This window comes from Aquarana catesbeiana, linkage group LG01 (assembly GCF_042186555.1).
Source record: "Aquarana catesbeiana isolate 2022-GZ linkage group LG01, ASM4218655v1, whole genome shotgun sequence".
Classification (NCBI taxonomy): Eukaryota; Metazoa; Chordata; class Amphibia; order Anura; family Ranidae; genus Aquarana; species Aquarana catesbeiana.
In genome coordinates this window covers 519292466-519307907 of record NC_133324.1, presented here as the reverse complement: position 1 = coordinate 519307907, position 15442 = coordinate 519292466, and the positions used below count along the sequence as shown (strand labels likewise).

The following is a 15442-nucleotide window of genomic DNA, read 5'->3' as shown; positions in this document are numbered from 1 at the left end:
TAGCTGGCAGATTATTGTTTCGATTAATCCGTTAATAACCTTTAAAAAGAATGTGGTGCATAATTTAGTTAATATGTAAAGTTTAAAAAAAAAGGCAATTTATTCTTAACCACTTCAGCCCCAGAAGAATTTACCCCCTTCCTGACCAGAGCACTTTTTGCGATTCGGCACTGCGTCGCTTAAACTGACAATTGCACGGTCGTGCGACGTGGCTCCCAAACAAAATTGACGTCCTTTTTTTCCCACAAATAGCGCTTTCTTTTGGTGGTATTTGATCACCTCTGCGGTTTTTATTTTTTGCGCTATAAATAAAAAAAAAATAGCGACAATTTTGAAAAAAAAAAAACGCTTTTTTTTAACTTTTTGCTATAAAAAATATCCCCAAAAAATGTATATTAAAAAAAAAAAAGTTTTTTTCCTCAGTTTAGATACGTATTCTACATATTTTTGGTATAAAAAAAAAAAAAAAAAAAAAAAAATCGCAATAAGCGCAAAATTGGTTTGCGCAAAAATTATAGCGTCTACAAAATAGGGCATAGTTTTATGGCATTTTTATTGATAATTTTATTTTTTTAACTAGTAATGGCGGCGATCAGCGATTTTTATTGCGACTGCGACATTATGTCGGACACATCAGACAATTTTGATACATTTTTGGGACCATTGGCATTAATACAGCGATTAATGCTAAAAAATTGCATTGATTAGATTACTGTAAAAATGTCACTGGCAGTGAAGAGGTTAACCACTAGGTGGCACTGTAGGGGTTAAGTGTGTCCTAGGGAGTGATTCTAACTGTGGGGGGGAGGGGCTGTATGTGACACCACTGATCACCGCTCCCGATTACAGGGAGCGGTGTTCAATGACAGTGTCATTAGGCAGAACAGGGAGATGCTTGTTTACATTAGCATCTCCCCGTTCTTCCTCACCGTGAGACGATCGCGGGTATGCCCGCGGACATAGAGTCCGCGGGACCCGCGATCACAGTCACAGATCTCCCAGCGGGCGTGCGCGCCCGTGAGCCGCCTCTTGAGGGGCAACGTACAGGTACGTTAATCAGCCTGTACATGCCCTTCTGCCGCAGTATATCTGCGTGAGGCGGTCGGGAAGCGGTTAAATACATCTTTATGCAGTGGTAAATATGAATAGCCAACTATAAGGATAGGGAGTAAAATCTCTAATCCACTCTGAGAATAACAGACAGAAGAGATATATACTATTAGAGGTTGAATCTGGTAAATATTAGACTCAGATAAAAAAAATTTATTTAAAGAAAAAAAAAAAAAAAAAAAAGTTTGGGCTCTTTCACACGGACGTGTCCGTGTACAGAGCCCGCTCTGCTCAGTGGGGGATCGCTCCATCGATCCCCGCTGAGCAGGTAGAGGACAGGTCCGTCGCTGCACACTGCGCAGCGACGGACGTGTCAGAGCGCCGCTCTCCCTTATGGGGGATCGGATGCTGACGGACCATAGTCAGTCATCATTCGATCCGCAAACTGATGGAAAAGTAGGTTTTTCCTTTGTCACACTTTTTTGGATCGGAGCGAGTCGGATGTCAGCGGACATGTCACCGCTGACATTTGACGCTCCATAGACGTCTATGGAGTAGCCGTTCAGGTCCGCCGAAAAAACTGACAGGCGGACCTGAACAGATCGGCCGTGTGAAAGAGGCCTTAGACTGTTTTGCAGATTTTCAAACAGATTTTCAAATATATTATATGCTGGCCATACAAAAACAATGTCTTCTTTCAAACAAAACGTCATTTTAAGAACGTTCAGTCGATTTTCTAATCATTAGTGGAGTCAAATTGACGTTCGTTTTCAACCACAGTGACGGGAAAATTTAGAAATAGAAAACTTCTTGGTCCAAGGAATTTTCAGACAGTCTATGTGGTTTTCGTTCAGAAATTACATTTTAAAACAATGTTAAAAGCAAGTGAAAATTTAAAACATTCATTCAGCGAATGTACAAAGATTTTTAGTATGAATATTCTCGTCTGAAAATTGATCCATGTGGCTAGCATAATAAGGCTCGGTACACACCTATGCAGTTTGCTTTTGATCTGTTTCTGCAGTGCTTTTTGCTGTGCATTTTGATTTTTGCACACTTTATTTTGCTGCGATTTGTGTTTTTTCATTTTTTTTATGCTTTTTTTTGGCCAATTTGTTGTTGGGCAGATTAAAAAACACACATTGCTGCAAAACGCACTACATGCTTTTCTGCAGCTTCTCCACTGAAGTATATTGAACCAAAAAAGCACTGGTTTTGCTTTGAAAAAAGTCCTTGACCCTTTCCAAATACGCAGCAGCTGAAAAAAGCACAGATGAGAATGTGTCCCCATAGGAAACCACGTTAAATGAACTTTAGTGTGTTTCTGCAAAAAGCACCAAAAAACATATAGGTGTGAACCAGGCCTAAGACATTTAGTAACATATTGGGGTTTAAAAAAAATAAAAAAAATAAGCCCTTTATAGTACAAAAAGAGTAGATAATCGCTACTATAATGGGGTTCATTTTTTAATAATAATAACAACATTAATAATAATAATTTTAATAATAAATTATTTTATATATATATATATATATATATATATATATATATATATATATATATATATATATATATATATATACACACACACACACACATATTCACACACACCCAGAAGTAGGATAAATGGGCATTATAACTACCGTAGGAGTCAGACATGAAGCTATATGAAAGGGGGAAGGAAGATAGAAATATTTTATATTAAAGTAGTACTAAAAGCAGAGACCTTTTTTTTTTTTTTTTTTTATGGATATCATCATTTTAAATATAATGGACAATACCGGTAAAAGTTTACTTTAAATGTAATTGTAATCCGTTCTATTACCTCCAGTCTATCAGCCTCCACCTTCCCTGGATTCAGATGCTGATCTTCCCGAGTCTTAATCCGCTTGCCAACCAGTGCACGACGATATACGTCGGCACAATGGCGCGGCTGCACAAATGGGCGTACAGGTAAGTCCCCTTTAAGACGGGGCATTGTGGGCGTGCGCACGCCCGCTGCGTACTTCGTGACCGTGCCCGCGGGTTCCGCGGACTCTATGTCCACTGGTGTCCTGCGCTCGCTGTCATGTCAGTGGTAGCCCACCCCCCCAATGGTTAGAATCACTCTCTAGGACACACTTAACCCCTTGATCTCCGCCTAGTGTTTAACCCCTTCCCTGCCGGTGTCCTTTATACAGTAATCAGTGCATTTTTAGCACTGATCGCTGTATAAATGACAATGGTGTCAAAAGTGTCCTGTGTCCCCCATAATGTTGCAGTCACGATAAAAATTGCAGATTGCCGACATTACTAATAAAAAAAGTTAATAATAAAAATGCCATAAATCTATCCCCTATTTTGCAGACGCTATAACTTTTGCGCCAACCAATCAATATACGCTTATTGCGATTTTTTTTTTACCAAAAATATGTAGAAAGAATACATATCAGCCTAAACTGAGAACGAAATGGGTTTCTTTATATATTTGTTGGGGATATTTATTATAGCAAAAAGTAAAAAATATTGCTTTTTTTTCAAAATCGTGGCTCTTTTTTTTGTTTATAGCACAAAAAATAAAAACCGCAGAGGCGATCAAATACCACCAAAAGAAAGCTCTATTTGTGGGGGAAAAAAAAAAGGACGTCAATTTTTTTTTTGGGTACAACGTCGCACCACCGCGCAACTGTCAGTTAAAGCGACGCATTGCCAAACCGCAAAAAATGGCCTGGTCATTCAGCAGCCAAATGTTCCGGGGCTTAAATGGTTAAAGCCTGATCTGATACCAGCTTTGGGCATAATTTCCTTCAGACTTTGCTGCTGTTTGGGCTCATTAGCATGTGTTTACCCTAGGGGGTAAATTCTTCCGGGGCTGAAGTGGTTAAAGTCTTTTTTTTTTTTTTTTTAAGTTTAACCACTTCCAGCCCACGGACGTCATATGACGTCCTGGGCTTTGGGCGGGTATATCTGAATGATACCTGTAGTTACAGACATCATTCAGATATTGCCGGTTTCAGCCGGCGAATCTCTACACCACAGGAAAGGTCATAGCGGCCGTTCCGCTGCTTGATCGTTCCTATGGGAGGCGAGAGGGGACGTCCCCCCCTCCCGCCGCCCTCCGGTGCTTGCTCCAACTCACCGTTACGATCGGTGAGGCGGAGAGTGGATCCGCCAGTGCCGGATGTAGATCATAGAGATTTCCGGCGGACCAGATGGTCCCCGGAGTCTCTATGATCGTCGGAGGCCGGGCGCGATGTTATGACGTCACGCCCGGCCTCTCCATTCAAAAAAACGGCGCTGCTTCGGCTGGGAAGCGGCGATCGTTTTATTTTTTTTTTTTATTTCAGGCTTCCCAGCCTAGTGGTGAGATATGGGGTCTTATTGACCCCATATCTCACTATTAAGAGCACCTGACATGTCATATTGCTATTACAAGGGATGTTTACATTCCTTGTAATAGGAATAAAAGTGATCAATTTTTTTTTTTCTTTTCAAAAAAAGTGTCATAATAAAAAATATAAAATATAATTAACAATAAAAAAAAAAAAAAAAAAAAAATTTTAAAGCGCCGCTGTCCCCGTGTGCTCGGACGCAGAAGCGAACGCATACGTAAGTCCTGCCCACATATGAAAACGGTGTTCAAACCATACATGTGAGGTATCGCCGCGAACGTTGGAGCGAGAGCAATAATTTTGGCCCTAGACCTCCTCTGTAACTCAAAACATGTAACCAGTAAAAAAATTTCAAGCGTGTCGCCTATGGGGATTTTTAAGTACCGAACATTGGCACCATTCCACGAGCGTGTGCAATTTTGAAGCGTGACATGTTAGGTATCTATTTACTCGGCGTAACTTCATCTTTCACAAAATGCAAAAACATTGGGCTAACTTTACTGTTTTGTTTTTTTTTTTAAACACAAATCAGTTTTTTCCCCAAAAAAACGCGTTCGAAAACTTCCTGCGCAAATACTGTGTGAGATAAAAAGTTGCAACAACCGCCATTGTATTCTCTAGGGTCTTTGCTAAAAAAAACATATATAATGTTTGGGGGTTCGATGTAATTTTCTAGCAAAAAAATGATGATTTTTACATGTAGGAGCAAAGTGTCAGAATTGGCCCGGTATTGAAGTGGTTAAAACAAACAAAAGCCCTGATTCTCCTCTTCTAGGGTCCCCCACCGACACTTCTCGCTCCTCCTGCCTTCAGAGTGCCCCAATAGCAAGCTTCAAAGAGTGCCCCTATAGCAAGGTTAAAAAAAAAAAAAAAACTTCTGCCTTTAGAAAAACTCACTTCCTGCCCAGGACTACATGTCCCATGAGGCATTGCTTCTCTCATATTCACAAGTTCTCTGCACTTACTGACATGTATGGATGGTCTACTGAGCTGTATGTGTGCTGCACTGCAACACCTGATATCTAAACAAATAATGCATTCTGTATGAAGGCCAACCAATCGGCTGGCTTATTAATCGATTATGAAAATAGTAAGCGATTAATTTCATCATCGATTAGTTGTCGATCAATCGACTAGTTGTTTCAGCCCTAAACAAAACCAGAAAAAAATTGCACACAAAAACGCATGTAGACATGATACTGATGAAACACATCACATCATTATTTAAGTCTAAATGTTCCAAAAGGAACATGATCCTTCAAGATAAAAACCAGAGTTAGACTTACCGATAACTCGGTTTCTAGGAGTCGTCCAGGACAGCACTAGAGATAGGCTCCACCTCTGGAGGCAGGAAACACAAAATTTAAATCCATAAAGGACGGCTTCCGTCCCTCTTTCCCAGTCTTTATCTGAGAACTTCCCCGGAACGGCTTCTGAAACAATAAAAACACTCGTCCAAAGCTATAACAGGATATAGGGAGGGAATTCCTGCTGTCCTGGACGACTCCTAGAAACAGAGTTACCGGTAAGTCTAACTCTAGTTTTCTCTAGTCGTCTGTGCAGGACAGCACTGGAGAGGATCAATCAGAACTTACCAGATTGGGGGGGGGGGGACTAACACTTGGAGGACTTTTCTCCCAAATACTTGGTCTTGCGCTGGGGTAGGGTCCAATCCATAATGCTTAATGAAAGTAGAGTAGCTTGACCATGTTGCTGCTTGACAAATTTGCTCTGGTGTCGCTCCAGCTCGATCCGCCCAAGAAGTCAATAGCTCCCATGTGGAGTGAGCCATGGGGGAAAAAGGGCATTCCTTCTTTAAAATCTTGTAAGCTTCCACAATAGCTTGTTTAATACACCTTGCGATTGTGCCTTTCGAAGCCTGGAACCCCAATTTTTTTCCCGAATGCAAAATAAATAGAGCATTGGATTTTCTAATGCTTTCTGACAATTCCAGATACCGTAAGACACAGGCTCTCAAGTCCAGTTGGTGGAATTCTGTTTCTTTTGGATTGGTTGGGGACCCACAGAAAGAAGGCAGAACAATTTCCTGAGTCCTGTGGAATTTTGACACCACTTTAGGCAAAAACTCTGGGTCGATGCGCAATACCAGTCTGTCTTCGAATATTTGCAGGAAAGGCTCCTTAATGGAAAGTGCCTGCAGCTGGCTAATGCGTCTGGCTGTGGATATGGCCACTAAAAAGACAATTTTGAGCGTGACCCATTTTAAGGACAGCTCTTCCTTTTGCACCAATTTTATCAGACCTTGAGATACTGTCGACAGGTTCTGTTTTGGCAGAATTTTGAGCAGAATGGGTCTAATCCTGGCTAACTCCTTAAAGAACCTGCTAACTAGTGAGTCTAAAGCCAGGGATTTCTCCAAAAAAACAGGCAAGGCCGATACCTGCACTTTTAATGTACTAATAGCCAGTTCCTTGGTCCACACCATCTTGTAAAAACTCCAAGGTGACTGGAATACCTGCAGACACCTTCTTGGAATCCAACCATGAGCAGAAAACTTTAAACAAAATTTAATATAAATTGCTTGGGTTACCTTCTTTCTACTGGAAAGAATTGTGTTTACCACCCTGTCCGAGAGCCCCTTAGACTTCAGGAGGCTTTCCTCAGACACCAAGCTGACAATTTCAGGGTCTGTATTTTTGGTAATAGAACTGGGCCTGAGACAGCAGATCCTTCCTCTCAGTCAGCAAGAGGGGAGGCTCCTCTGCCAGGCATAACATGGAAAACCAAGTCTTCTTCAGCCAATACGGGACCACTAGGATCATTGTGGTGCGCTCTTGAACAAACTTCCTCAGGACCAGGGAAAGAAGTTTGAACGGAGGGAAGGCGTAGCATAGGCAAAATGTCCACTTCTGGGTCAAGGTGTCTATCCCCTGGGCCCCTACTTCTCTTTCCAGCGAGAAGTACACTGGAACCTTGGCATTTAATCTGTTGGCGAACAAATCCACCTCTAGAAGGCCCCATTTCTCTACCATTAGCTGGAAGATTAGATGGACTGCAGATATTGACTTCAGGTTCCTCTTGGCCCAAGAAAAGATGGTGCTCACTAGTCTGATTAAGGACGGACACCTTGTTCCCCCTTGTTTTTTTAAATAAGAGACTGCTACCACGCTGTCCGGGGGGGACTTGGTGAAGTGGTGACTTTTCAGCTCTCTGGCGAATGCCCTTAGCGCTTCCCAGATTGCTTGCAACTCCCTCCAGTTGGCTGAACTTTGGGACCGTTTTCTCCCAGCGCCCTTGGGCTGCACTTGACACCCAGTGGGCACCCCAGGAACTGGCATCCATGGTGATGCAGACGAACACCGGATGAGACCATAATAGACCCTGCATAAGGTTCTCTTCGCTCCTCCACCACCACAGAGACCTCTTGGTCTTTGGAGATGGGCAGAAGGTCGTGTCCAGCGATTCCTGAGCTTCGTCATAGCTGTTCAGCCCATGGTACTGCAGGGATTGATGCTGCCAGGAGACCCAGACCCGACAAAAGATGTAAACTGCCAGATTGTTCTGAAAAAAGACTGCTGTCGCCTTCACCTTTTCTACTTTCTCCTCTGTGAGATAGATCTTCTGCGTCACTGAGTTCACCAAAAACCCCAAGTACTGTAAGGCCTGTGTCGGGGTTAGGTTCAACTTCTTCCTGTTTATCAACCACTCCAGCTTTTCCAGAAAGGAAATGGCCACCCGCAGATCTCCTTGTATTTGGAGCACGGAGGGTGCAAAAAATAAAAAGGTCATCTTAAGTATGGGATGACCGATATTCCTTTCAGTCTCAGGGGGGCCAGTGCCTCTGCCAGGATTCTCGTAAAAATCCTGGGGGATGAGGACAGGCCGAATGGCAGGGCCCCGAATTGAAAATGTCGGACCTGCTTTCCCCACTTGATTGCCACCCTCAAAAATTTTTGTGATTCTCCATGGATCGGGAAGTGCAAATAAGCGTCCCTCAGATCGAGGGAGGCTTTGAGGCAATCCGGGGGAAGAATTGACTTCACCGTAAAGATTGTTTTCATCCAAAATTTCTTGTAGGTCACCCATTTGTTCAGTGACTTCAAGTTCAGTATTAGGCGGAATTTGCCCGATGGTTTTCTTACTACGAAAACGGTAGAGTAGAAACCGTGGTTTATTGCTTGCTGTGGCACTGGAATAAGAACCCGCTGGTCTATCAAGTCGCCAATTTGTGACAACAAAACTGTCGTCTTCTGAGGATCCCTGGGAGGCGCGGTTAAGAACGTCCTTGCGGGCGGAGTGCCCTTGAACTGAATTTGATAGCCTTCCCCGATTATCCTCAGTATAAATGCATTTGGGGTAGTCTCTCCCCACTGTGGGAGGAACTGCCCCAATCTCCCTCCCACGGGAACTAAGTCACTGGGATTTGGTGGTTTTCTTAGGAGAGGAAAACAGGACACCTTTCTGCTTCCCCCTTCCCCACTGTTTTAGAGGTTGACCCTTTAGGGGTCTGCCCCCGTGACGGTCCTCGTCTTTGGGGGCGAAAAAAATGTTTCTCGGGGGGCTTTTTTTTTTTATAATCTTTATTTTATAATTTTTTTTATACATTTTACACAACATATACAAAATCCACGATTACTCCTCGGATATATTGAAATTACAGTTTGAATTACACATTCCTATAACTTTACCACCTCTAATTCCATATTTAGATGTATTCTTTTCTTAATCACCTAGTCATACTGAGCCTTACATACCTATCACGCATTCATTCTAACAAACAAGTCAACAAAAGAAAAAAGGAGAAAAAAAAAAAAGGGGAGAGGGCCTGTTTTTATTACCCTATACGTAGTTTAATAAAGATGCTGAGGTTCTAAACACGTCACATTTTTGCCATGTTTCTAAAATCTGCTCCTTTAAGCCTATTTCAGTCACCATCCCTGCCTCCAGGGACTGCATCTCGCTCATCTCACACACCCATTCCTCAATAGAGGGATCTATCGTTTTCCTCCATTTGCGAGCTATGATGGTCCGTGCTGCTGTTAACATTTGTCTTAAAATATCTTTTCTTATATTTTTCAAAGAACCTGGGATCATTCACAGAACTGATATTAATACATCTGGTTGTAGATCCTGCCCTGTTATGGTTTGATATATTTTATACATTTTTGACCAAAATATCTGGACTCCCGGGCAAAAATACCAAATATGCGACATTGTGGCTCTTGCTTTTTAAAATCTCCAACACACCTCTTCATTATCTCTATTTTGTGCATGTTTACTGGGCATCTATACCATTTGCTAAAATTTTATAATTTCTTTCCTGATGTCAATTTGAGAAGGATAGTTTATGTGTTAATAAAATAGCTTTTTCCCATTTTGCTCTGGGGATGGTCATCCACAGTTCCTCTTCCCACCTCATTATGCAAGTTATTTTCTGGTCCTTATTTTTTGAGATCAGATACTTATATACTATAGATAAGACATGAGTTGGTTTTTGTTCTTGTGAAAGTAGTTCTTCCACTTCTGTCAACGGTTTATCCAATAAAGCTTTTTTTGTCAAAGATTGAATATACATGTGAAGTTGCTGATACTGCATCCATTTGGTCTTGCTTTCTAGACCCAAGGAGTCCAGTGGGGGGAGTCTATTCCCCACCATCGTCTGGACCACCCTCAAATCCTCATTTCTATGCTAATTTTAAAAATATCAATGCCTCCATTGCTGGTGAAAACTCAGGATTACTAAATAGAATTGGACCAATATATGTTATATGTAGACCATGTCCCTCTCTTCATTAATCCATCCCACACTTTCAATGTTGAAATGACCAGAGGGCATGTCCCCCCTAAGAGGTCGGTGTTCTCTAGTTATCCATAATAATGATTTCAATTTTATGGCTGTGACATCTTCCTCCAATTTCACCCATTGCTTACAATCTGCATTGTGGAACCAGTCCACAATCCTAGATACAAACGCTGACCTGAGATAGGTTGAGAAGTCTGGAAGGGCTAAGCCACCGTCCTTCAACCTACTTAGTACGTCTCTTCTAATTCGAGCGGATTTATGCGCCCATATAAAACTCCCTATGGCCTTGCGCAATTGGTTCAGAATATTTGTTGAAGGGAGTATTGGAATTGTCTGAAATATACATAACACTTTTGGTAATATATCCATTTTTACAATGTTTATCCTACCCATTCAGGAAAATACCGCCCTATCATATTGAAGTGGTTTTATTATTTTTTGCATTAAATCGGAAGATAATTAAGTTCTTGAAGTTTCCCCAAGTCTCTAGTAATATATATTCCAAGATATTTAATAGCAATTTTTTGCCACTTAAAAGAAATTTTTTTTTTTAAGAAGATCCAGTGTTTTACTTGGTAATGTAATATTTAAAGCCTCTGATTTATCATAAATTTACTTTAAAGTTGCTCAATATAGCAAAGCGGTTGAATTCCTGGATTAGATTTGGTATTGTCACCACTGGGTTTGTTATATACAACAATAAATCGTCAGCGTATACCAACATTTTATATTCTTTTTCTCCAATTTTTATCCCTTGTATATCTAAGTTTTTCCGAACAGCTGTAGTTAAGTGTTCCATAACTAATACGTACAACAGCGGGGATAGGGGACAGCCCTGTCGGGTTCCGTTTGAGATTATAACCTTATCGGATAAATTTCCGATCCATTTGCACATATTCTAGCTGTTGGACTATGATAGAGGGCCATTATCTTCTCCGAGAATAAAGGACCTATTGCCCACTGTTTGAGTGTCTCTTCAAAAAAGCACCATACCACCCTGTCAAATGCTTTCTCGGCATCTATCGCCAATAGGCAGGATGGGATGGTGTGTCTACGGGCATATTCTTCTAATTTCAGGGTCTTGAAAGTGTTACCCATGGCCTCCCGATTTATAAATCCAACTTGGTCTAAATGAATGTATGCTGGCAAAATTGGGGTCTATTAAGTCTATTAGCAATAATCTTAGAGTATAATCGAAGATCAATATTTGTTAAATAGATCGGCGGTAATTTCCACACAGTGTGTGACCTCTCTCAGGTTTAGGAATAAGCAAAATATACGCTTCCATACCTTGTGGAGCAAAAGGTTGAGAGATAGATACCGAATGAAAGGTCCGCTTCATTACTGAAATCAACAGGCAAGCATCTTAACAAACCATGGGGTAAAGCCATCCGGACCGGGACTCTTTCCTGGTACTAATGAATCCATTATGTTCTGTACTTCAACCTCCGAAAATTCTCTTTCCAATTGTTCTATTTCTATCATCATTAAAGTTGGTATGGCCGTTTCTTCTATATATTGACATATATTCCGCCGAAACATTTCAGGGTCTCTTCCTGCCAGTTGGTTTGGTATATTGTATAATTTAGAGAAAAAAAAAAAGGTATGGAATGTTTTTAAAATTCCCTTTGGATCGTGTGCCAAGTCGCCCGCTTCTGTTTTAACCTTTACAATAGATGCTGTAGATATACGTTGACGCAGTGCCCTTGCCAGGAGCTTGCCTGGTTTGTTTCCATGTTGATAATACAACGCGCGATTCTTATCTCTAACCCGTAACGTTTGTTCGTTTAATGTTTGTAGTTCCAATCGCTTATCCGTTACTTCTACCGAATTCTCAAAGGTTGGATTTTGCAGCTTTTCTAATTTTTCCATATCTTTTAAAAGTAGGGTTACTCTGTTCCCCTTTTCTTTTTTTAATAAATCGCCCCGTGTTTTATGACGAGACTTCGTAATACACATTTAAGTGTTTCCCATTGGATAGGTAGGGAATTAGTATACCTTGCATGATCCGTCACAAAATTCTTTATTGCTAGCCTGATCTCTGACATACAGGTCTCGTCATAGAGTTAGTTATTTAATTTCCATGTTCCTCTTGTTGTAATACCACTAGACATAGCCAATACCAGAAACACCAGAGCATGATCCAACCACACAAAGCTTCCCATCTCAGGAGGAAGATGCCGCAGCCAACCCTTTTCGATTTATTAGAAAGTAATCCAATCTATGGTACATTCCATGAACTTTTTAATGGAATGTATAATCCCGGCTCTATTGGGTGGAGGACCCTCCATTTGATATTTATCTAAAGTATCATTAAATTTCTTTCTATAATTAATAGCTTGAGATATTGAGGGTGCAGTGGTATCCAAATCCCGGTCAAGAACAAAATTAAAATCCCCTCCCACCAGAGTAGCCCTTCTGCTCTTTCCATAAGATCAACATTTGTGTACCCATCTTGATCTGATCTTGATTAGGTAAATATAGATTAATAAATGTATATTTTTTAACATATATAGACAGTTTTAGAAGCAATGCTCTTCCATCTCTGTTCCGCCAACATTCCAAAACCTGGTGGGGTAAAGTCTTATGAATTACTATAGAAACTCTCCTAGATTTCGAATAGGCAAAAGAATCATGATACCAGGTACAGTAATACATGCTCTGTATATTGGGTATATGGTCTGAGCGAAAATGTGTCTCCTGGAAGATGATGATGCCAACCTTTTGTTTATGAAAAGAATATAAAAATGTGTGATCTTTTTAAATGGAGAGTTTAGTCCTCTAGCATTAACGGAGGAAATTTTTACAGAGTCCATAAAAGAGGGACAAAAGAGGAAAAAAAAAAAAAAGGGGGGTCTCACTCACACTCCCTACGTGACTCCTTTGAGTCTAGTCTTACGATGTAAGTTCCCTAACTTAGGGGGTATAAAGAGACCTCCTTCAGCCCAGGCTTATTTATGATGTGGAACAAGAGAATAAAAAACAGAAGAATGAAAGAGAACAACCCCACCCCCCCTTTTAAACCTCCACCCCCGATTATAGTACTACTTAAGTCCATAATAAACACTTCTAATATATCAGTTTTCCCTATAATATACCCTGCATATCATTGTTTATACCTTTTCCTTTTTATAATTGCTTCGATTATACCCTTCATAACACATTATTATTCACATTTTCATACAATAAAAAAAAAAAAAAAAAAAAAAAAAAAACACCCCTTTTTTAAACCTCCACCCCTACCTAAAATGCTAATTGGGTCTGTATTAGACATTTCTAATAAATCAATTTTCCCTGGATACACCGTGCATATCAATATTTTTCTTATTATATGCGTTTCAATTATATCTTTAATAGGATGTTAATATATCGTAAAAAAAAAAAAAAGACCCCACTCACTCCTCCCCCTCCAACTGTGATATGTATAAATATTTAAAACACATCCTAAATACACCAATGTGAAATACCATAATATACCACTCAATACATAGTTGATACAATTACCTTTTTATACCTACCCCACCCCTCCCCCTTACCCATTAGTGTGATGATGTTCTACTAAGCACCTCTAGTAAATCACTTTTCAATACTATATACCAGGGATCTCCAAACTACGGCGCTCCAGCTATTGCGGAACTACACATCCCATGAGGCATTGTAAAACTGACATTCACAGACATGACTAGGCATGATGGGAATTGTAGTTCCTGAACTGGAGGGCCATAGTTTGGAGACCCCTGCTATATACCATGCCTGGCCTTTTTTTTACATTTTCCTTCTTATAAAAGTGTATCAGTGGTATATTTAGTAAGATGTTAATATATTCTTGTAAAAAAAAGAAAAGAAAAAAAAAAACACCTTTCCCCACCCTAATAATTATGTAACACCACAGTATCCCTTTGTAAAAAAAACAATGTACCATTCAAAACATAATTTTTACATTTTAGAAATGCTTCTTTAATTCAATGGGATCTTAACCACTTAAGGACCGGTCTCATTTTGGAATTTAGGTGTTTACAAGTTTAAAACATTTTTCTTTGCTAGAAAATTATTTAGAACCCCGAATCATTATATATTGTTTTTTTCTAACACACTACAGAATAAAATGGCGGTCATTGCAATACTTTTTTTCACACCGTATTTGCGCAGCGGTCTTACAAGCGCGCTTTTTTTGGAAAAAATTCACTTTTTTTAATAAAAAAATAAGACCACAGTAAAGTTAGCCCAATTTTTTTTATATTGTGAAAGATAATGTTACGCCGAGTAAATTGATGTCACGCTTAAAAATTGCGCCCACTCGTGGAATGGCGTCAAACTTTTACCCTCAAAAAAGGCGATGTTTAAAAAATTCTACAGGTTGCATGTTTTGCGTTAGAGGAGGTCTAGGGCTAGAACTATTGCTCTCGCTCTAATGATTGCAGCGATACCTCACATGAGTGGTTTGACCACCGTTTTCATATGCGGGCGCTACTCACGTATGCGTTCGCTTCTGCGCGCGAGCTCGTCCGGACGGGGGTTTTTTTTTTTTTTATTAAATGTATTATTTATTTTACATGATTTTATTTATTTTTACACCGTTTTAAAAAAAAATGTGTCACTTTTATTCCTATTACAAAAAATGTAAACATCTCTTGTAATAGAAAAAAGCATGACAGGACCGCTTAAATATGAGATCTGGGGTCAAAAAGACCTCAGATCTCATATTTACACTAAAATGCAATAAAAAAAAAAAAATAAAAAAAAAAAAAAAAAAAAAGAAGTCATTTAAAAAAATTACATTGAAAAAAATGTGCCTTTAAGATGTATAGGCGGAAGTGACATTTTGACGTCGCTTCCGCCCAGCAGTGTCATGGAGACGAGTGGGCGCCATCTTAGCCTCACTCGTCTCCAGGCACAGCAGGGAGACAGACGCGATAGCCTCCGCGGCTACCGACGGCTCAGGGCACCGGATCGCGGCGGGAGGGGGGGCCCTCTCCCGCCACCCATAAAAGTGATCTTGTGGCGAATCCGCTGCAGAGACCACTTTTATCTGAAAGCCGACCGCCGCACGAAGACGGGGATACCGGGGTTATGCCAGCTAGCTCCTCTCTTGTCGGTAGGACTGTATATATGCCTGCATATCCCAGGAGTCCCCTTCTGACCTTTCTACATCCGTTATAGGTTGTTGCATTTTAATAGAAGGGCTAGTACTTAATCTTCCTGGCTCTACTTCTCTTGTAGGAGAAGCTACTGCAGATGTGAGTGTTGAAAAAACTC

General features: G+C 40.4%; 1 protein-coding gene across 3 annotated transcripts in view; it reads right to left on the bottom strand.

The window, feature by feature from the left end:
* ARID3A (AT-rich interaction domain 3A) overlaps positions 1–15442 on the bottom strand; it is a 168005-nt gene that overhangs the window by 82283 nt on the left and 70280 nt on the right. The window lies entirely within an intron of this gene.